At 37.7% G+C, this 21,617-nt stretch overlaps 1 non-coding gene and 1 pseudogene across 1 annotated transcript; one reads left to right on the top strand and one right to left on the bottom strand.

Moving 5' to 3' along the window:
* Positions 1-4,360: 4,360 nt before the first annotated feature.
* LOC113871544 lies at positions 4,361-10,764 on the bottom strand (annotated as a pseudogene).
* A 10,746-nt stretch (positions 10,765-21,510) lies between these two features.
* On the top strand, positions 21,511-21,617 carry LOC113873979. Its single transcript, XR_003506043.1, has one exon. It is a non-coding gene; the product is annotated as a small nucleolar RNA R71 (small nucleolar RNA).

The following is a 21,617-nucleotide window of genomic DNA, read 5'->3' as shown; positions in this document are numbered from 1 at the left end:
GTAAATTCTGGCGGTGAACAGTAAATTTCAAAAATTTTCTACAAAAAGGGTGCTTCACACGAAATTTTCATTTCTTCACCCCTATCCAAGGTTCTCAAAGGTTCTAAGGCTAAAAACTACCATTTCTCTCATACTAAACCTTCCTAAACTTAGATTTCTCGCCAGATCTGAGATCCTACGTCTATTCTGAAGGATTTGAAGTAAGTTTCTTTAAGTTTGAAGCTAGATTTACCGTTCATTTCTCTTCTCCTTCTCTTTCTCATAGAAGTTCATGGTGTTCTTAGGAGAAACTCCGTTCTAAAGCCGAATCTTCGGTGAATCTTGCATTAAAACACGTAATATTCGGTAGATCTAGTGTGAATCATCTTTTTGAGGTAAGGGGAGTTTACTTTAACCTATGAACTAGTTTTGAACGGTTTAATATGCTATTTTAAGATGTTTTGATATGATTTTGTTAGATCTATTGAATAAAAGCTATTTTCTAAGCTGTAACTGCTGTTAATTGATTTAAAATGCTGAGATTTTGGCTGATCTATCTTAAACTTGCCTTAGCTGAGCTGTTAAAATAATTTTGGCGGTGTGCATCATGCTGAGATATATGTTTTGCATCATTATAGAGCCGAGTTACATGTTTAGGTGGGTAGACGTGTAACGGTAAGTTCATGCTGAGCTGCTGTGCTGTGCTGTCTGGATCCAGATACCGGAATGGGTCGCTCCCGGACCGGCTCGGTTCCTTCTGGATTACTTAGGCTGTGAAACCAGTTGGAAACCGTTTTCATGCTGTGCATTAGATGGGCTGGAAATGCATGGGATTATTGCTGTGAGAAGTATTTTGCTCTATATATATGATTTTATTTTAAGTTTGGTAAGCTCACCCTTGCATTTCTTTTTATGTCGTTGTGTGCGTGTGTACTGCGATGATCGTACGGTGGTACGTGAGCAGATGTAGTAGGTGTTGCATCTACTTCACAGGCTGCGGGGCCAGTGGAGAAATGATAGAAGCTGAAGTCGAGTAATATTGCATCTAAGTCCTTTTTCCTTATATTTTAAGACCTCATGTAGAGGGAGCTACGTAGTATAATTTTGGGTATTTTTGAATATTATGAACGAAATGTAATATTATGTTGTTCTGTTGGATATTTGTTGTAAGAAACTCTGTTTTATTTTGAATGAGAAGAGAATTTCATAATTATATTTTCTATACTTTATTTCAAATAAGTTTGTGATGTAGAAACAATGTTCTCGGTTCCTTATAAAAAGGGGTCGTGACAGGAACGATTTTTCACTACTCGTTATGCACAAAGATTGTCGTTAATCCTCATCAAATATGCAAGATATAAATGCAATACTAGGGTGTTGTCCTAGGTTATCTCCAAGGAACTTTTGGTTGGGAACATACATCGAACAAGTGTAAACATATATTTTAAAGCAAGTAAATTGGGGGGAGGTTTGTCAATTTCTAGATTTTAATCAAAAACAGAATGTAAACTAATGAAATTCAATCAATTAAAAAGAGTAATCCCTAGTCAATCAATGAGTTCTATCCCTATTCTTTCAAATGATTCAATAATCCTCTATTTTTCCCTTGAATTAAGTTAATTTAACAAGCGAAAATTAACTTTAGTATCCCAATTAAAATTAAGCATCTTAATGGGCTCCAATTCTCTATCCCTAAGATTAAGCAATCTCAAAGATTAATCAAAATTAAGCAATTTTAGATTAGAATTTCGTTGGGTAATTTAGGGTTCATTAAGCAATGTTCCCCTCATGTAAATTTCATTTCATTCAGAGATTGGGGTTAATAAATCCAAGGAAGAAAGAGTGATATTGCCATTAAACTCAAGAATTCAAGAACCATATGAGTTGACTAGGAATTACAAGTGAATTTAGCCCTCCATATGGATGGGCTTCACAAATGAAAGAAGAGAATGTAGAAACATAAGCAACATTAATGTAAAATCAAGGAGAATCAAAGGGAAATTGGAAATTAAAACCTATAATGGATCCCTGGCTGTCACCCAAGAATCCTAAGCTCTGCAAAATGCTCCAAAAGTGGTAAAAGAATCTAAGGAAAATTGCCTCCCGTACCCTAATTTCTAAAAGTCTATATATACTAAGTGTGACATGGCCCCATAGTGATCACTCTGTAAAACAAGAGAGTAAACACGCGTAGCAACTTTAGCTTTTTCCCTTTCTGGAGTGATTACTCTCATTTGTGAGAGTAAACACGCGCATGGCACTTCCTTCTGGGCGTCTCTGGAGTGATTACTCCAATTTCTGAGAGTGTTTACGCGCAGGACACTTGGGGTCTGGGGCTTCTGGAGTGATCACTCTGATATCTGAAAGTGGTTACTCCGGCCTATCCCTTGAAACCAGCTCCCTGGAGTGATTACTCTGGTATCTGATAGTAGTTACTCTCAGTTCATATTTTTTTCAAAGAGCCAAAAATTCATGAAATTTGTCTAGAATTTCCTGCACAATTATTCAAATGATCAAAATTGCAAAATATATTCACAAAAATTAATGGAAATAAGACAAAAATTAAGAAAGCTATTGTTTTCTACCTAAATAAGATTTTAATGTTATTTACAGCCTCTAAATCTATTTTTTTCTATTAAAACTTTATAAAAATCAAATAAAATATCTATAAAGTGTGGATTCATCACAACCCCAAACTTAAACTTTTGCTTGTCCTCAAGCAAACTAAAACTCAAGAAAATTGAAGGTAAAGGGTTGGATTTATCCAAAAATTTTCTCAAAGATTTCCATTCCAATCTTAGACTCCAATTAGCACTTCTAATATTTTCAAAATTATGGATTCATTCAACAAAACAATCACACTCATATCATCTATTTTCATGCAAAATCCCACTAAACCGAAAAAAAAGTCCAGCAAGGTTTCATGCAGTCCACACAATGCAAAGAAATCATCCAGCTCACAGTATAGTGTTTCACTCTCACTCATTAATATTGTAGGCTCAGTGTTTCTCTCAATTCATGCATGTTGCCTCACCCTACCATATGCTTGCCCATATTCTCAATCTCCTTTGCCTAGATACAATGAACTACCTATCATAAGGGCTTTGTTGGTCACAAATGTGGTTAGGTTAGGTTCAATTTTTTGATCAAGGAATGGCAAAAGCTCAAGTGGGTTTTTAAGAAAGGAAAATTCTTTTGAGTGAATGAGCACAATAACTAGAATGGAATGCACTAAAGGATGCAATTTATGAGGTTTAGGCATTCTTTCATCATTTTTTTTTATTTTGCCTTATGTGGAACTTCTTTTTCTATCAAAAAGACTTGCTGTATTTTTCTTTTTCTTTTCCTTTTTCCTCCATTCCTTCATTTTATTATTATTATTTTTTTTTTCGATTCGTTGGACTTTGGCAATCATTCTTTTCTTCAAATTCAAGCTTTTTTTTTTTGACATGTAATATGGACATGTATAATGCTCACCACCCCAAACTTAAGATCTTGCTTGTCCTCAAGCAACTATAGTCAAAATTAGCACCCCAAACTTAGTTTCTTGCAATCATTCTTGACGCAACTCAAAAGAAATATCTCTCTTAAGGGAAGGAAACTATGTTGGCAGGCTAAGTTTAGCAAAAGAAAGGAGTGTAGAACAAAGGAAATTTGGTGGGGGGTGTTCTGGGGTGGATATGTGCAAAGAAGGCCTCAATCATCTAGATGAAAAATTGTACAATGCATATTCAATTAAGAAACAGGGCAAGTTCTAGAAGATGAATGCAAAAGTACATGTAATGTGCACACAAAAAAAGAATTTTAAGGCCCAATTCTCTACCATGGTAAAAGAGATAATTTCTTAGCAACATGTGAATACAGTTCACCTTACAGGAAACTATGTTCAGTGTGGTAAGAACGATAATTGTTGACAAAACAGAGAATGATTGAGTTGAATAGGAAGTGCGATCAGAATATAAAATCAGGATTAGAAAACTAAATTTCATCAAAAATAAAAAGTAAAGAAACAAAGAGGTTGTTTTGGTATTTTATCTATGAACTATGCAGGAAAAACAGACTAAACAATGCGAAACAGAGGCAAAGAGATCACCCCCCTTTCAGAGTCACACTCAGAGATCAATTTCATGCTCCTCTTGATGTTACTGAGGGCATTCTCTGCACAAAGACGCACAAAGGATTCAGCACAAAGTATAAGGATAGAATTTAAACTGCAAATAGTATATATATGGAAGCGTCAAAGAGTGTTCAAGGGGTGATGCATGAAAACAAAGGGGAAAATAGTACTAAAGATGATAATTACAATGAAAGGAGTATTTACTAAATACAGGGAAATGAACTAGAAATTGTAGAAATATAAATGACAGAAAGAAAAGCAAAGCTATATAAGATCTTCATTTGAGCTAGAGGATGAAAGATTGTCATCATTCTCATCATCATCCTCTTCCTCCTCTGAAGAACTGGAGCTGTTATCCTTCTCAGTTGCAGGTGCATGGGTGGTGGTGAATGGAGGTAAATCCTGGTTAACTGTGTGAGAGAGTGAGCACTATATATATATAAGGGGGCCAGAGTGGTTACTCTCAAAAGTTAACAGTGAACACGCGCACAAGGTTTTGGTGCAAATGAGCTGGGCGTGTTCACTCTGCTTTTTAAGAGTAAACACTCCAGAGGCATCTAAGTTCAAAAAGAGGAATGAGTCTGCGCGTGTTTACTACCAACTTTACAAGAGTAAACACTCCAGAGGCTTCTAAGATCAAGGTGTGTAAAAAGCTCTGCGCGTGTTTACTATCAACTTTTAAATAGTAAACACTCCAGAGGCTTCAGGGTGAAAGTGGGTAAAAAGCTCTGCGCGTGTTTACTGTCAACTTTTCAATAGTAAACACTCCAGAAGCTTCACCCTGGGCGCTGTGCTAAAAGGCTTGGGAGTGTTCACTATGATTTTTAAAAGTAAACACGCGCAACACTTTGGGCTTACATGCAATGAAAGTAATCACTATTAAATGTGAGAGTGTTCACTACAGAGAGTGAAAATACAAGTTAGAATTGAAAGTGATTACTTTTGTTCAGGAAAGTGCTTACTTTCATGATGATTTTTTTTTTCTTACCAAGGGGATTGCCTTAAGCCTGAAAAATATTTACCATCCTGCTGCATTCAAACTTGCTTGACTTTGTGCAGCATTTAGCCCCCACAATCATGATCTCACTCTGCCAAAATGGAGATTATGCAGAAAAAACCATATTAGTTAATGCAACAAGGTACCAAGATAAGGAAGTATCAAAATAGAGAGGCTCAAATGTAAGACCAGTATTTATTGCAGAAAAATAACTAAAAATTCCTAAGATCTTTTGTGAGTTGCCTCTCACACAGCGCTTCTTTAACGTCACTAGCTTGACGTATGAAGTGGATTACTCAGACCATAGGTTGTAGGAGAGATTAGTGCATGGTGAGTGCAGTTCAATCTCCTCAACTTCTTCCAAGGTAACTGAATTTTGTAAGAATGGCTTCAACCGATGTCCATTCACCATAAAGCTTTTGCTAGTGGAGTCACTTATGATTTCCACTGCACCATGGGAAAATACCTTCGTAACAGTGAAGGGTCCAAGCCATATTGATTTGAGCTTTCCAGGCATGAGTTTAAGACGAGAATTAAACAAAAGAACCTTTTGACCAACGTAGAACTCTTTGCTTGAGATCTTCTTGTCATGATATTGTTTGGTCTTTTCCTTGTAAATTCTGGAGTTCTCATAGGCCTCCAGACGTAGCTCCTCCAACTCTTGCAGCTGTAATTTCCTCTGCTCTCCAACTGAGTCATAATGGATATTGCAAGTCTTTACTGCCCAGTAAGCTTTGTGTTCTACTTCAACTGGTAGATGGCAGGCTTTTCCATAGACCACCCTGTATGGTGACATTCCCAAGGGTGTCTTAAATGTTGTTCTATGTGCCCACAAGGCATCATCAAGCCTGCGGCTCCAATCTTTTCTATGGGGCTGCACTACTCTCTCAAGTATTTTCTTGATTTCCCTATTGGAGAGCTCAGCCTGCCCATTTGTCTGTGGGTGATAGGCAGTGGAAACTTTGTGCACAACTCCATATTTCTTCAATAAGACTTCCATAGTCCTATTGCAGAAATGACTTCCTTGATCACTAATGATGGCTCTAGGGATTCCAAACCTACAAAACAAGTTGCTACGGACAAAACCTGCAACAACTTTAGCATCATTAGTCCTGGTGACTTTAGCTTCCACCCATTTTGAGACATAATCAACAACAAGAAGTATATACAGAAAACCAAAAGAGGAGGGGAATGGTCCCATAAAATCGATACCCCAGACATCAAAGATGTCACAGTACAGGATGGGTTGCTGGGGCATCTCCTGTCTCTAGGTAATTACTCCGCCTGCTCTCTGGCATCTTTCACAGGTGGAATATGCTTGCCATGAATCCTTGAAAATGGATGGCCAATATAGACCTGCATCCAATACTTTTCTTGCAGTCCTCTGGGGTCCTTGATGACCTCCTACAGTTGAGGCATGACAGAACTGCAGTTTGGATGAGATCTCTTCATCAGGCACACATCTTCTAATAACTTGGTCACTGCAGAATTTCCATAAATAAGGGTCATCCCAAACATAGTGTTTGGCATCACTCCTTATCTTATCCTTTTTGGCTTTTGGTGCATCTGTTGGAAAAACTCCTGCAGCAAGAAAGTTAACAATATCAGCGTACCAAGGTGCCTGTGAAGCATACAACTCTAAGAGTTGTTCATCAGGAAAATCATCTAAAATTGAAATAGGGTTAGGAACTCCCTCTATCCTGCTCAGGTGGTCAGCTACTAGATTTTGGGTTCCGCTTCTATCCTTGATCTCCAGATCAAACTCTTGAAGTAGAAGCATCCATCTTATAAGCCTAGGCTTAGAATTTGTCTTTTTCAGTAAATACTTCAAAGCAGAATGATCAGTAAAAACCACAACTTTTGACCCTAACAGATATGATCTAAACTTATCCAGTGCAAAAACAATGGCCAACAATTCTTTTTCAGTTGTGGTATAATTACATTGTGCTTGATCCAAAGTTCTAGAAGCATAATAAATGATGTGAGGAAACTTACCAACCCCCTGAGTCAATGCAGCCCCCACTGCAAAATTGGATGCATCACACATTAATTCAAATGGTGTGGTCCAATCTGGAGGTTGGATGATGGGTGTGGTAATCAGGGCTTCCTTAAGCATATTAAATGCTTCCTTGCACTTTTCATCAAAATTGAACTCAGCCTCCTTTTGCAAAAGCTTAGACAAGGGAATGGCAATTTTGGAGAAGTTCTTAATGAATCTCCTGTAGAACCCTGCATGACCAAGAAAAGCACGAACCTCTCGAACACAAGAGGGGTAAGGTAGTTGTGCAATAACATCAAGTTTTGCGGGATCTACTTCAATTCCCTTATCAGAAATGATATGGCCTAAGACTACACCTTGTTCTACCATGAAATGACATTTTTCAAAATTTAGCACAAGGTTAGTATCAATACATCTTTTCAAAACTTTTTCCAAATTAACCAAACATGCAGAAAAAGATGGGCCATATACAGTAAAGTCATCCATAAAGACTTCTATGCAATGCTCCACTAAATCAGAAAAAATACTGAGCATGCATCTTTGAAATGTGCCTGGAGCATTGCACATGCCAAACGGCATTCTCCTATAGGCAAAAGTGCCAAAAGGACATGTAAAAGTGGTTTTTTCCTGGTCTTCAGGTGCTATACAAATTTGAAAATAACCTGAAAAACCATCAAGGAAACAATAGTGAGACTTACCAGCCAACCTTTCCAACATCTAGTCAATGAAAGGCAATGGGAAGTGATCCTTCCGGGTCGCTTGGTTAAGTCTCCGGTAGTCTATATAGACTCTCCAACTGTTCTGGACTCTGGTTGGTATTAACTCATCTTTTTCATTCTTCACCACAGTGAGTCCAGATTTCTTGGGAACTACTTGGACTGGGCTGACCCAAGTGCTATCAGATATAGGGTAGATAATCCCAGCTTGCAGCAACTTGGTGACTTCTTTCTTCACCACATCTAAAATGATGGGATTTACCCTCCTTTGAGGCTGTCTCACTGGTTTAGCACCCTCCTCCAATAATATTCTGTGCATACAAAGAGAGGGGCTGATTCCAGGAATATCGGCAAGCGTCCAGCCTATAGCCTTCTTGTGCCTCCTTATCACTTCTAGGAGCTCCTCCTCTTGATTGATATTCAGCTTAGTGGAGATTATCACTGGGAGCTTCTCATTTTCCTCTAAATAGACATATTTCAAATGCTCTGGCAATGGTTTAAGCTCTAGTGTAGGAGATTGCTCCACAGAGGGGAGTGACTTGGCACTTTCAGTAGAAGAAATTTCTGCAACATTCAAGTCAAAGGAGTTAGATTCAATTATACTTCCTGAACTCAAAATATCACATTCTTCCCCTATTGATTTTTCAATTTCCTCAATAACAGAAGTTGCAGAATTCACATTCAAAAAGTCAGAAATACAATTGTCACATACAGAAGAATTATTACAGTATTCACAAATGGAATTGTCTATAAATTCAGAAAAATTAAGAGCAAAATCTTCTTCTAAAAATTCAGAACATTGATCATCTATCAAATCATCCAGCAAATCAATTTGGAAAACAGAGTGTTCTTCCAATGGATGCTTCATGGCGTCCAAAATGTTGAAGCGCACAATGCTGTCTCCAAACTCCATAGTGAGCGTCCCAGCATGCACATCAATTTTCGTTCTTGCAGTCTTCAAGAACGGTCTTCCCAAAATGATTGGTGCAGCACCTTTCACTGATTCTCCCTCTTGCATGTCCAAAATGTAAAAGTCAGCTGGGAAGATGAGATCATTCACTCTGACTAATACATCTTCAACAATCCCAGCTGGGTTTGTTATGCTTCTGTTGGCTAACTGAATAACCACACCTGTAGGCTGCAGAGGGCCAAGAGACAGTGAAGTAAAAATAGACAATGGCATGACATTTATAGATGCTCCTAAATCTAGCATGGCATTCTCAATCATATTATTACCAATAATGCATGGGATAGTGAATGTTCCTGGGTCCTTACATTTCTCAGGCATTGTGGACCTTTGTTTTTCAAAGAGTGCAGAAACATTCCTACCCATATTTACCTTCTCATTACCCTTAAGACGCCTCCTATGGGTGCATAAGTCTTTCAAGAACTTGGCATACTTGGGTATTTGCTTGATTGCATCTAGTAGAGGTATGTTCACCTCTACCTTTCGGAAGGTCTCCAGGATCTCTTTCTCATCCTCTTCAATCTTCTTGCTTGGCTGGATAACTCTCTGAGGAAATGGTAGAGGAATTGGCCTATCAACATTTTCTGCCGCCTTTGGTTGGGCAGATGTAGGTTCTGGTTGTTCTTGAACCTTTTCCTCTCCATTTAGATCAACTGTAGATAGAGCACATTTTGGGTCTCCTTTCTCTTTGGACACTGTGGGCTCTTGCATCACTTTTCCAGACCTCAGAGTGATTGCACTCACATTTTTAGGATTTGCTACAGTTTGTGCAGGGAGGTTTCCTGAACCTTGAGATTGCATCTGGTTCAGAGATGAGGCTAGTTGTCCCATTTGGTTCTCCAAAGTCTTAATACTAGCCTCGGTTCTTTGCTGGAAAGTGATGTTGTTCATGGTCAATTGCTTCATGAGCTCCTCCAGTGATGGTTCATTTTTCTGGGGTGCATTTGGTTGTGAGGAAGATGGTTGGTGATGTTGTTGGGCTTGTTGTGGTTGATGTTGAGATGGATGGAATCTATTTGGGCCAGCATGATGTGCTTGATATTGAGTGCCGTGCTGCTGGTTCTGTTGTTGAGAATTGTTCCCCCATCTCAAATTTGGATGGTTCCTCCAGCCTGGGTTATATCTATTGGAAGATAGATCCCAATTGGGCTGCTGCTGCGAATTTGGAAAATGAAATTTATTAGTGTAAATATTTGCAGCATAGGCCTGAGGATTACCTTCTAAAGTATCAAACTCTTGTAGTGTAGGACAGCTATCAGTGTAATGGTCTGTAGCTGAGCAAATACCACACAACATGGCTGCAATGGGTGGTGGAGCAGATGAGGATGCAGCAGCACTCTTTTGCATAGAAGCCAATTGCTTCACCATGGATGCCAATTCATCAAGCTTGTGTTCTATTTTACTAGACTCAGCAACTTGAACTTCACTCACATTTCTGGTAACACAAGAATTTTGCCTTGTTGCAAATTGTTGTGAGTTGGCAGCCATATTCTCTATCAAATTTCGGGCTGCAATTGGAGTTTTGTCAACCAATGCCCCTCCACTTGCGACGTCTATCATGCTTCAGTCCATAGGGTGCAGTCCTTCATAGAAGTACTGTATGAGCAATTGATCACTAATTTGGTGATAAGGGCAGCTAGCACACAACCTCTTGAATCTTTCCCAATATTCATAAAGGGTCTCTCTTTCAAGTTGCCTTATCCCACATATTTCCTTTCTTATGGACGCAGCTCTTGATGCTGGAAAAAATTTCTCCAGGAAGAGTCTCTTCAAGTTGTCCCAACTAGCAATAGATCCTGGAGGGAGATAGTAGAGCCAATCCTTGGCTGCATCCATCAGAGAGAATGGAAAAGCCTTTAACTTGACATGCTCCTCAGGCACACCTTGTGGCCTCATAGTTGAACAAACAATATGGAACTCCTTGAGGTGCTTGTGCGGATCTTCACCTGCAAGGCCATGAAATCTTGGCAACAAGTGTATTAGTCCAGTTTTTAGAACAAAAGGAGCATCAATATCAGGATACTGTATGCATAAAGTTTGATATGTTACATCCGGTGCAGCTAGTTCCTTTAATGTTCTTTCATTGTCAGCCATGTTTTCAATTCCAAATTCTAATGAATGGGGTGATGAATAGATAGATGAAGGAGATGAAAACTCTTCAAAATGTTCAGAACTATTCCTATGTGTTCTAATGCTACTATGAAATGTCCTATCAATCTCTGGGTCAAGTGGATACAAGTCCCCAGGATTCGATCTGGTCATGCACTAGAAACTAATTATAAGGAATGAAAAGAAGTAAGCTAGATGAAACAGCAAAAAATGCAGAAAAAAATCAGATGACAATTATGCAGAAAACTAATGTCTATGTGCAGTAAAATGAAGCAAAGAGGTTAAGCAACAAAAACAGAAAAGGAATTGCAATTAATTGTAAGAAAACACAACACAAGCTAGCAAATGCTGCAGAATTATGCAGCAAAAACAGAGTAATAATGCAGAAAAACAGGAAACAGAACACTAAAATAGAGCAACTAACAAGTTCAATGCAAAATTAACACCAAAGTTCCCCGGCAAGGGCGCCAATTTGATGGAACGATTTTTCACTACTCGTTATGCACAAAGATTGTCGTTAATCCTCATCAAATATGCAAGATATAAGTGCAATACTAGGGTGTTGTCCTAGGTTATCTCCAAGGAACTTTTGGTTGGGAACATACATCGAACAAGTGTAAACATATATTTTAAAGCAAGTAAATTGGGGGGAGGTTTGTCAATTTCTAGATTTTAATCAAAAACAGAATGTAAACTAATGAAATTCAATCAATATCCCTAGTCAATCAATGAGTTCTATCCCTATTCTTTCAAATGATTCAATAATCCTCTATTTTTCCCTTGAATTAAGTTAATTTAACAAGCGAAAATTAACTTTAGTATCCCAATTAAAATTAAACATCTTAATGGGCTCCAATTCTCTATCCCTAAGATTAAGTAATCTCAAAGATTAATCAAAATTAAGCAATTTTAGATTAGAATTTCGTTGGGTAATTTAGGGTTCATTAAGCAATGTTCCCCTCATGCAAATTTCATTTCATTCAGAGATTGGGGTTAATAAATCCAAGGAAAGAAAGAGTGATATTGCCATTAAACTCAAGAATTCAAGAACCATATGAGTTGACTAGGAATTACAAGAGAATTTAGCCCTCCATATGGATGGGCTTCACAAATGAAAGAAGAGAATGTAGAAACATAAGCAACATTAATGTAAAATCAAGGAGAATCAAAGGGAAATTGGAAATTAAAACCTATAATGGATCCCTGGCTATCACCCAAGAATCCTAAGCTCTGCAAAATGCTCCAAAAGTGGTAAAAGAATCTAAGGAAAATTGCCTCCCGTACCCTAATTTCTAAAAGTCTATATATACTAAGTGTGACATGGCCCCATAGTGATCACTCTGTAAAACAAGAGAGTAAACACGCGCAGCAACTTTAGCTTTTTCCCTTTCTGGAGTGATTACTCTCATTTGTGAGAGTAAACACGCGCATGGCACTTCCTTCTGGGCGTCTCTGGAGTGATTACTCCAATTTCTGAGAGTGTTTACGCGCAGGACACTTGGGGTCTGGGGCTTCTGGAGTGATCACTCTGATATCTGAAAGTGGTTACTTTGGCCTATCCCTTGAAACCAGCTCCCTGGAGTGATTACTCTGGTATCTGATAGTAGTTACTCTCAGTTCATATTTTTTTCAAAGAGCCAAAAATTCATGAAATTTGTCTAGAATTTCTGCACAATTATTCAAATGATCAAAATTGCAAAATATATTCACAAAAATTAATGGAAATAAGACAAAAATTAAGAAAGCTATTGTTTTCTACCTAAATAAGATTTTAATGTTATTTACAGCCTCTAAATCTATTTTTTTCTATTAAAACTTTATAAAAATCAAATAAAATATCTATAAAGTGTGGATTCATCAGAGGTAGAGAATGAAACCCCCCTTTCATGGCAGCTTGTGCAAGTGTCAGCTTCCATGGTGTGTGAGTGTTGTGTGGTTGTGACATTTTCTGCACAAAACACCAAAAATTCCATCAATTATCAAGTGAAAAGGGATTGAATTCTGCAGAATTAATGTGTGTTCAAAACATAATTGTTCAGAATTAGCATGAAACCAAAATATACCAAGTGTGCAAATTACAAACCCAAATTCTAAAATGAAACCAAAAAGTTTGAAACTTAATTACAAGACCGTCAAGAGAAAATTTGAATTAACAGAAAAGAAAACAAAAATCCTAAACTAGTCATCTTGGGCATCCTCTTCATCAGAAATTTCATCTTCATCTTATTCCTCATCCTCCTCATCTTCTTCTTCCTCCACCACTTCTTCAGTTGGCTGTGGAAAATGAGTCTTGTAGATTGGCAAGTCTTTAAAGACTGATGAGCGTAGACATTGAGCATTCTCGGCCAAATCTGGTGTGTGATAAAGATCATCTTTGGTCATTCCCATCTTCTGACCAAGATTCATCAACACACATTCCAATAGCAAAGTTCCTGCCTTCAAACTGCTCTGGAGCTCAGTTTGTCGTTCAGCCAATTGATTTTGCCTTTCAACCAAAAGATGTAGGATGTCCTTCATCTTCATTGGTTTCTCCTTTCTGAACTGGGTAGGGATAGGTGTAGCTGAAGTGCAGGAGGTGGTGGCATAGATTTCCTTTACCATTGAGACAGAGATAGGGGGAGTAGATCTGATTTTCTCTTGGTAGTCTCCAACTTCAACCCCTGCATCCTTACAAAGTAAAGTGATTAATGAGGGAAACGCTAGTGAATCTCTTTTTGTTTTCAGAATATTTAAGATACATTCACTAATTACTTCCCCCACATCAATGTACATATCATTAACTATAGCAAACAATAATTCAGCCCTCTTTACTGCCAGGGTTGAGCTATGCTTGACTGGCATGAAAGAGTTCAACAGAAAAGTACTCCAGACTTTAGCAAATGGTAACAGGTTCTTGGTGGTGATACACTTGGGTTTCTGGGCGAGGTTCAGCTGCCAAGTTGTGCCTGGCCTTCTAATTTTGTGCAGGATTTCAATATAATCCTTGTCTGGACTATTCTTAAAGTCAGTGAAGTCCATCTGCCCAGGTTGCCTTTCAGTGTAAATTTCCAACACTCGATTGATGTTGGCAGCAGTGAAATCCACCCTCATACCCTTGACCATTGTGTGAAATTTGGGAATTTGGTCTCCCTTGAACCGCATTGCATTTGCATAAAACTCCTGTGTAATTTCTCTCCAACCATTATCAGCCAAGGAGCAGAAGTTGTCCGATCCCCTTTTCTGAATTTCTTCTGAGTACTCAGGGTAGTTGCCTTCAGCAATTTCAAAGGCTCTATCTGGGACAATCTTCCTCCTCAGAATATTTGCCATGAAATAGTTTTCGTGAGTAATACTCTTGAATCTTGGATCATGATCAGTAGGGGTAGAGGTAGAAGGAGCATTTCTTCTGGTCGGCTGAGGTGGTGAATAGGTTGTAGGTGTGGTTACTCTTGGCTGAGGAGGGTCAGCGATTTCAATGGGTGAGGAAGGTGAGACACCATCAGTTCTTGCTCTTTTTGTGGTTGGAGAATTCCTGGCTGTTCCAGCTTGCATATTCCTGATAGATCTCCTTCTTGGAGTGTTGCTGGCAGATCCAGCTTTGGTCTTCTTAGAAGGTCCAACTGGTGTATTCAAAGAAGTTCTGACCATTTTGAAGTGGCTGCAAAAACAAGCAAGTAATTTGACAGTTTAAAATTCATGACACAGAATTGTGACAATATACATCTCTTTACTAGATAAATTCAATCAATCCATGTGCAGAATTCCAATTTGCAGTATGTATCTTTTTACAATCAGTTGCTGTCATGAGAATGTAATCATATAAACACATAAGCACTATTGCAAATTACTAAGCAATCACAGTCAAAATTGGTTAAATCTTTAAATTTGTAGTTTAGAGTGCACACTCTCAAAGCACATCAGGTTAACGCAGAGATGCTATTATAGGTCATCAACATATTTTTTACATGCTCTCTTAACTTTTCAGATATACCAGAACTTAGGTACAAAATTAATCAAACCATATTCAGGGGATTTTAAACTGGCCTTCATAATTTGTTCCCTCAGAGTTCACAATTTCACCAAGAATGCAGAAAAAGAATCACAATTTTCAACCACATTTCAACTACTAATGGTTCCTAAAAGAATTTATCTTCTGACAGTAAAATTCCATCCAGAATATTGTCTATTGTTTCTTTGAATCACATACAATTAGAACAATGCACTCATTCATTATCATCAAAGACTAAATATCAGCTTAATGCAGGACTATCAGTATGCTATCTGTACAATCAGGCAGTGCAATATATAGCAGTAATTCATTCCATACAACTCAGTTCAGACATCAACATTCAAATATTGCATGCAAAGAGTATTGTCGTTGATGGCAACTGGAATATTTCTATTTCTTTCAAAGTCATGTTCAGATTTTTCGCATAATGCAGATGTGAATATGTTAACAGAGGAGATTGAATGACTTTGAAAACCTATTCACAGTATTTAAAGTTCCTTAAATCGAATACGCTCAAGATATTTCCCCATTTGCCATTTTTGACATTTTTCCAGAGTTGCAACAAAGAAAGACCCTAAATAAAGTTTTGTAGAATGCAGAGAACGTACCTTGAGCTTTAGAAATGTGAATGACAGTGAAAAAGAAGGAGCAATTGCTTGCTAGTTGCTTCACAAAAGATTTAAAGTTAGAGGAATTTCAGAGGGAAATGGGGATTTAGGTTTAAATGGATGTGAGCGTGGTTCCTTTATATTGAGTCTGGGGTCACGCGTGTGCACGTGCCCACTTTTTAAGTGAAAAGTGAACGTTCCCTTATTAATAAAATTCTGCGTTATCACTCTTGTCGAACAGAGTGAGTGTTCTAGAGAGCTTGGAAATTTTGGATGCAATGCGCGTTATCACTATTGCTGGGCAAAGTGATAACGCACAAGCTTATTGCTTGAGCGTGGTCACTTTTTCATTAAAAGGAGTAACGCGCTAAGAAATATTTCATACTTACCTGCGCGTGGTCACTCTTGACAAGGAAAGGAAGTGATCCAGAGAGTGTGTTTTTCCCATTTGCCTCTGCGTTATCACTCTCATCAGCGAGAGTGATTGTTCCAGAGAGCTGTGTTTCCCAGTCAGTTTCTGCGTTATCACTCTCATCAGCGAGAGTGATTGTTCCAGAGGGGAAATCTCAGAATTCCATCTCTGCGTGATTGCTTTCCTGCAAAAGAGTGATTCCTTTCATCAATCCAAGTTCTCCAAACTTTAATTGGCTCACTTAACAAATCATAATCATTCTAATACACACTCACCATATAAAATACCTATTTCCCTCATCATGTTCACCCTTAATTACATATGCAACATTCATCCAAGGCTGAATTCTGCAGAATTTCTGCTTAACATATTCACAATGCAATTCTGACTTTTCCATAACACATTATAGCATGAAGTCCAATTGCATTTATCAGATTCACTACAAATGACAGATTTAGCATGCTTCAAACTTTACCTTTTGCATCAAAATTACAAAATATGATGAGTATGATGCAGAGAATTTGCAGAATTTGATAACTATTATTCAGACTGTACAAGAACTTTAAGCATTCTAATAAATTCCAATCTGCATTCTTGTTTCAGCCACCAGATTTATTCCAAACATCAAATTCAGCAAGGTAACCAAGATGAAAAGTTCAGACTTTGACTTCTATAAACACTGTTAATTCAAAAATAATGTAGAAAACTTAAATTGGGTTAGAAATGTGAGTTGCCTCTCACAAAGCGCTTCTTTAATGTCATTAGCTTGACATTAAATGTTTCTCACTCAAGAGAAACCAGTTTCATGCATGATATGTTCCTTGTAAACTCCTCTCCATGATAGATCTTCAATCTTTGGCCATTGACCTTGAATTCTCTCCCTGTTTTCAGATCTTCTATAAGAATTGCTCCAAAGGGAGAAGTTTCCTTGATTAAAAACGGTCCAGACCATCTAGATTTCAGTTTCCCTGGAAACAATTTTAATCTTGAATTGAATAATAGTACTTGCTGGCCAGGTTTGAAATCTTTTTGCAGAATAAATTTGTCATGGATCCTCTTGGTTCTTTCTTTGTACAACTTTGCATTCTCATAAGCTTGTTGTCTGAATTCTTCTAATTCATGCAACTGTAAAACTCTCTTCTTTCCAGCACTTGACAAATCAAAGTTAAGCCACTTGGTAGTCCAATATGCTCTGTGCTCCAGCTCTAGAGGTAAGTGACAGGCCTTTCCAAATACTAGCTGATATGGAGACATACCAATTGGAGTTTTAAAAGCAGTTCTATATGCCCACAGTGAGTCATCCAGTTTCCTTGACCAATCCTTCCTTGAACTGTTCACTACTTTCTCTAGAATTTGCTTGATCTCTCTATTTGAAACCTCCACTTGTCCACTTGTTTGTGGATGGTATAGAGTAGCAACCTTATGCTTCACACCATATTTCATTAATACAGCTTCAAGATACTTGTTGCAGAAGTGAGTACCTCCATCACTTATCAGCACTCTAGGCACACCAAATCTTGAAAAAATGTTCTTTCTTATAAAAGAAATCACTACCTTTGCATCATTTGATCTGGTGGGAATTGCTTCTACCCATTTAGACACATAATCCACTGCAACTAGAATGTATTCGTGTGAGAATGATGGGGGAAATGGTCCCATAAAATCAACCCCCCATACATCAAATGGTTCCACTTCTAGGATGTTGGTTAATGGCAGCTCATGTCTTCTTGAAATATTTCCAGTTCTTTGACATTTATCACAGTTTTCTACATACTTCTTGGCATCGTTGAAGAGTGTAGGCCAAAAGAAACCTGCTTGTAAGACTTTTGCAGCAGTCCTTGAACTTGCATGGTGGCCTCCATATTCTGAATTGTGACAATGCCATAGTATCTCAGCTTGCTCACTTTGTGGAATGCATCTTCTAATTAACCCATCTATTCCAATTTTGAACAGATATGGGTCTTCCCACACATAGAATTTGTTGTCATGTAAGAACTTCTTCTTTTGCTGCCAAGTAAACCTCTTTGGAATGAATTGAGTGGCTTTAAAATTTGCAATGTCAGCAAACCAAGGCATGTTTTCCACTGCAAACAGCTTTTCATCTGGAAATTCTTCATTTATTTCCAATGATTCAGTGGTTAAACTCTCCAAAGGAAGTCTGGACAAGTGGTCTGCTACACTATTTTCTTTCCCTTTCTTGTCTTTGATTTCTAACTCAAATTCTTGGAGGAGTAGAATCCATCTTAATAATCTGGGCTTTGCATCCTGTTTTGCCAAAAGATATTTAAGAGCAGCATGATCAGTGTATACAATCACTTTGAACCCATTAAATATGATCTAAACTTATCAAAAGCATGTATAACAGCTAAAAGTTCTTTTTCTGTTGTTGTGTAATTCACTTGTGCAGGATTTAACACTTTGCTTGAATAATAGATAGCATGTAATTTCCTATCTTTTCTCTGTCCTAACACAGCACCCACTGCACTATCACTTGCATCACACATGAGTTCAAAAGGTAATTTCCAATCTGGTTTTGCAAGAATAGGTGCAGAAATCAGTTTCTCTTTTAAAACAGAAAATGCATGCAAACAATTATCATCAAATATGAAATCTGCATCTTTTACAAGTAAATTACTCAAGGGTTTAGCAATCTTGGAAAAATCTTTTATTAATCTTCGATAAAAACCAGCATGTCCTAAAAAACTTGTAACTCCCTTAACATTGATAGGTAGAGGCAATTTACTAATGACTTCTATTTTAGCTTGGTCCACCTCCATTCCTTTCTCTGAAATTTTGTGACCAAGGACAATGCCTTCTTGTACCATGAAATGGCACTTCTCCCAATTTAACACAAGGTTAGTATCTTGACATCTCTGCAAAACAGTGGATAGATTAGCTAAACAATCATCAAAAGAATCACCAAAAATAGAGAAATCGTCCATGAACACTTCTATGATGTTTTCTACCAAATCAGAAAAAATAGAAAGCATGCATCTTTGGAAAGTGGCAGGGGCATTACACAAACCAAATGGCATTCTCCTATATGCAAAGACTCCAAATGGACATGTAAATGCAGTTTTCTCTTGATCCAAAGGATCCACAGCTATTTGATTATATCCTGAATACCCATCAAGAAAACAATAAAATGAATGTCCAGCAAGTCTTTCTAGCATTTGATCTGCAAATGGTAGTGGGAAATGGTCTTTTCTGGTTGCATTATTTAATTTCCTATAGTCTATGCACATTCTCCATCCAGTCACAGTCCTAGTAGGGACAAGTTCATTCTTTTCATTAGGTACAACTGTCATACCACCTTTCTTTGGAACAACTTGGACTGGACTTACCCAATTGCTGTCAGAAATAGGGTATATTATTCCTGCATCTAACAGCTTTATGACCTCTTTTTTAACTACCTCTTTCATGGCTGGGTTTAACCTCCTTTGTGGCTGCACAACAGGTTTAAAATTCTCTTCAAATAAAATTCTGTGCTTACAAAATGAAGGATTTATACCTTTCAGATCTGCAATACTCCATCCAATTGCAGATTTGTGTTCTCTCAAAATTCTGAGCAATTTTTCCTCTTGTTCTTCCTTAAGTTCATTATTGATAATGACTGGATTTTAATGTTTCTCATCCAGAAATGCATACCGCAGGTGTGAAGGGAGTTGTTTTAGTTCTAGCTTTTGCTTTTCCTCTTCTTTAGCGTCCTTTTTCAGCTCTTCTTTCACCAAATTTTCTGCAGGTTTTTGCATCGGCAGAGCTTCCAATTGCTGCTGTATTTCCATGATATCTTCTTCATTCAAAGTTTCAGATTTGTCATTCCCTGCAGATATTATTTCTTCTAACACAGCAGTTTCATCAAATTCTTTCATATGGTGTTGTGTAATAAAGCATCCAATATATCTACCTTCATACATGTATTATCTTCAACTGGATATTTTAAAGCTTCAAACACATTAAATATTACCTTCTCATCTTGAACTCGAAGCATAAGTTCACCTTTTTGCACATCTATTAAAGCTCTTCCGGTTGCAAGAAATGGCCTCCCTAGGATCAAAGGAATGTTAGAATCCACTTCCATGTCCAGAATCACAAAATCTGCAGGAAAAATGAACTTGTCAACTTTAACTAATAAATCTTCAACAACTCCATATGGATAAGTGTATGATCTATCAGCTAGTTACAGTGTAATGTTGGTAGGCTTCACTTCCTCTATGCCAAGTTTCTGCACAACAGCCAATGGCATCAGATTTATGCTTTCTCCCAAGTCACACAATGCTCTTCCCACAGTGCAGTTTCCTATTTCACAAGGAATGCTAAATGATCCAGGATCTTTCAGCTTTTGAGGAAGTTTTCTCTTGAGAATGGCACTGCACTCCTCTGTTAAAGGTACTGTTTTGTCATGCTCTAGCTTTCTTTTTCTGGAAAGTAGTTCTTTCATGAACTTTGCATATGAAGGCATTTGCTCTAAAGCTTCTGCAAAAGGAATGTTAATTTGTAATTTCTTAAAGACATTCATAAACCTTTCAAATTGTTCCTCTTGTTTAGGATTTTGGACTCTCTGAGGATAGGGCATGTATTTTTCTGGGTCTATTGGCTTACAAGCTTCCTCAAAGAGTTGCTTTTTGGTTTTCCTTTCAGAATTCATAGGCATATCTACTTTTTCTTCTGAATGGTCTTTCTTCAATAGCTTAAAATTTCCTTGTTGCAGATCTTGTTTGATGTTTCTTTCTGCTACAACATTTACTTTCTTTTCTGCTGGTTTAGGGCTTGCAACTACAGCTCCACTCCTTGTAGTTATGGCTTGACATTGCTCTTTAGGATTGATTACTGTATTGCTTGGAAATCTTCCTTCATCCCTGCTGGATAGTTGTTCAGCTAATTGTCCAATCTGTGTCTCTAGTTTCTTCATGGAAGCTTCTTGGTTTTTGAAGCTTGTTTGAGTCACCTTTATGAATTGCAGCATAGTTTCTTCCATCTCAGTCAACCTCTCATTCATAGGTCTGGAAAATTTCTGATTTCCTTGAGGTTGAGTGGATGAATTCCTCTGAAAATAAGGCTGTTGTGTTGCTAGACCTGCATTAGAAAAAGGCAAATTTGAGTTAGAATTCTTTGCAGCAGAATATTGATTATTCCAATTAGAATAATGCTGAGTTCTATTATTCGAAAATTGAAATCCAGGGGGATATGATGGCTGTTGTCTCTGAAAATTATTCATATAATTCACTTGCTCTTGTGGTTCACTTGTGGATGCCTCACATGCACCATTTGCATGGTTTCCTCCACAAAAATCACAACTTAGCTGACTGGTAGGCATACTCCCTATTTGCAGATTGTTGATTTGTTGTGTTAAGGCAGCTAATTGTTTTGAAAACAATTGATTTTGTAGCTGATTTTGTGCAAGAAAAGTTTCTAGAACTTTAGCTTCATGACCAGAGTTTCTTCCTTGATTCCTTGAGTTTGAATTCTGATACATTGAAGATGCCATCATGTCAATAATCCTCTGAGCTTCTTCCAAGGACTTTGTATTTAATGAACCTCCAGCAGCAGTATCAACCATTGTTCTTGTTACTGCATTCATCCCATTATAAAAAGTCTCTAATTGCATCCAATCTGGAATACAATGATGTGGACACCTTCTAAGCAGTTCTTTGTATCTTTCCCAAGCTTCATACAATGATTCTCCATCTTGCTGAACAAAGGATGTAATTTCTCCTCTCAGTTT

The sequence above is a fragment of the Abrus precatorius genome, unplaced genomic scaffold, assembly GCF_003935025.1.
Source record: "Abrus precatorius isolate BTA unplaced genomic scaffold, Abrus_2018 Scaffold7, whole genome shotgun sequence".
Taxonomy (NCBI): Eukaryota; Viridiplantae; Streptophyta; class Magnoliopsida; order Fabales; family Fabaceae; genus Abrus; species Abrus precatorius.
The sequence above is the reverse complement of the archived record's forward strand: the minus strand, read 5'-3'. Positions and strand labels throughout refer to the sequence as shown.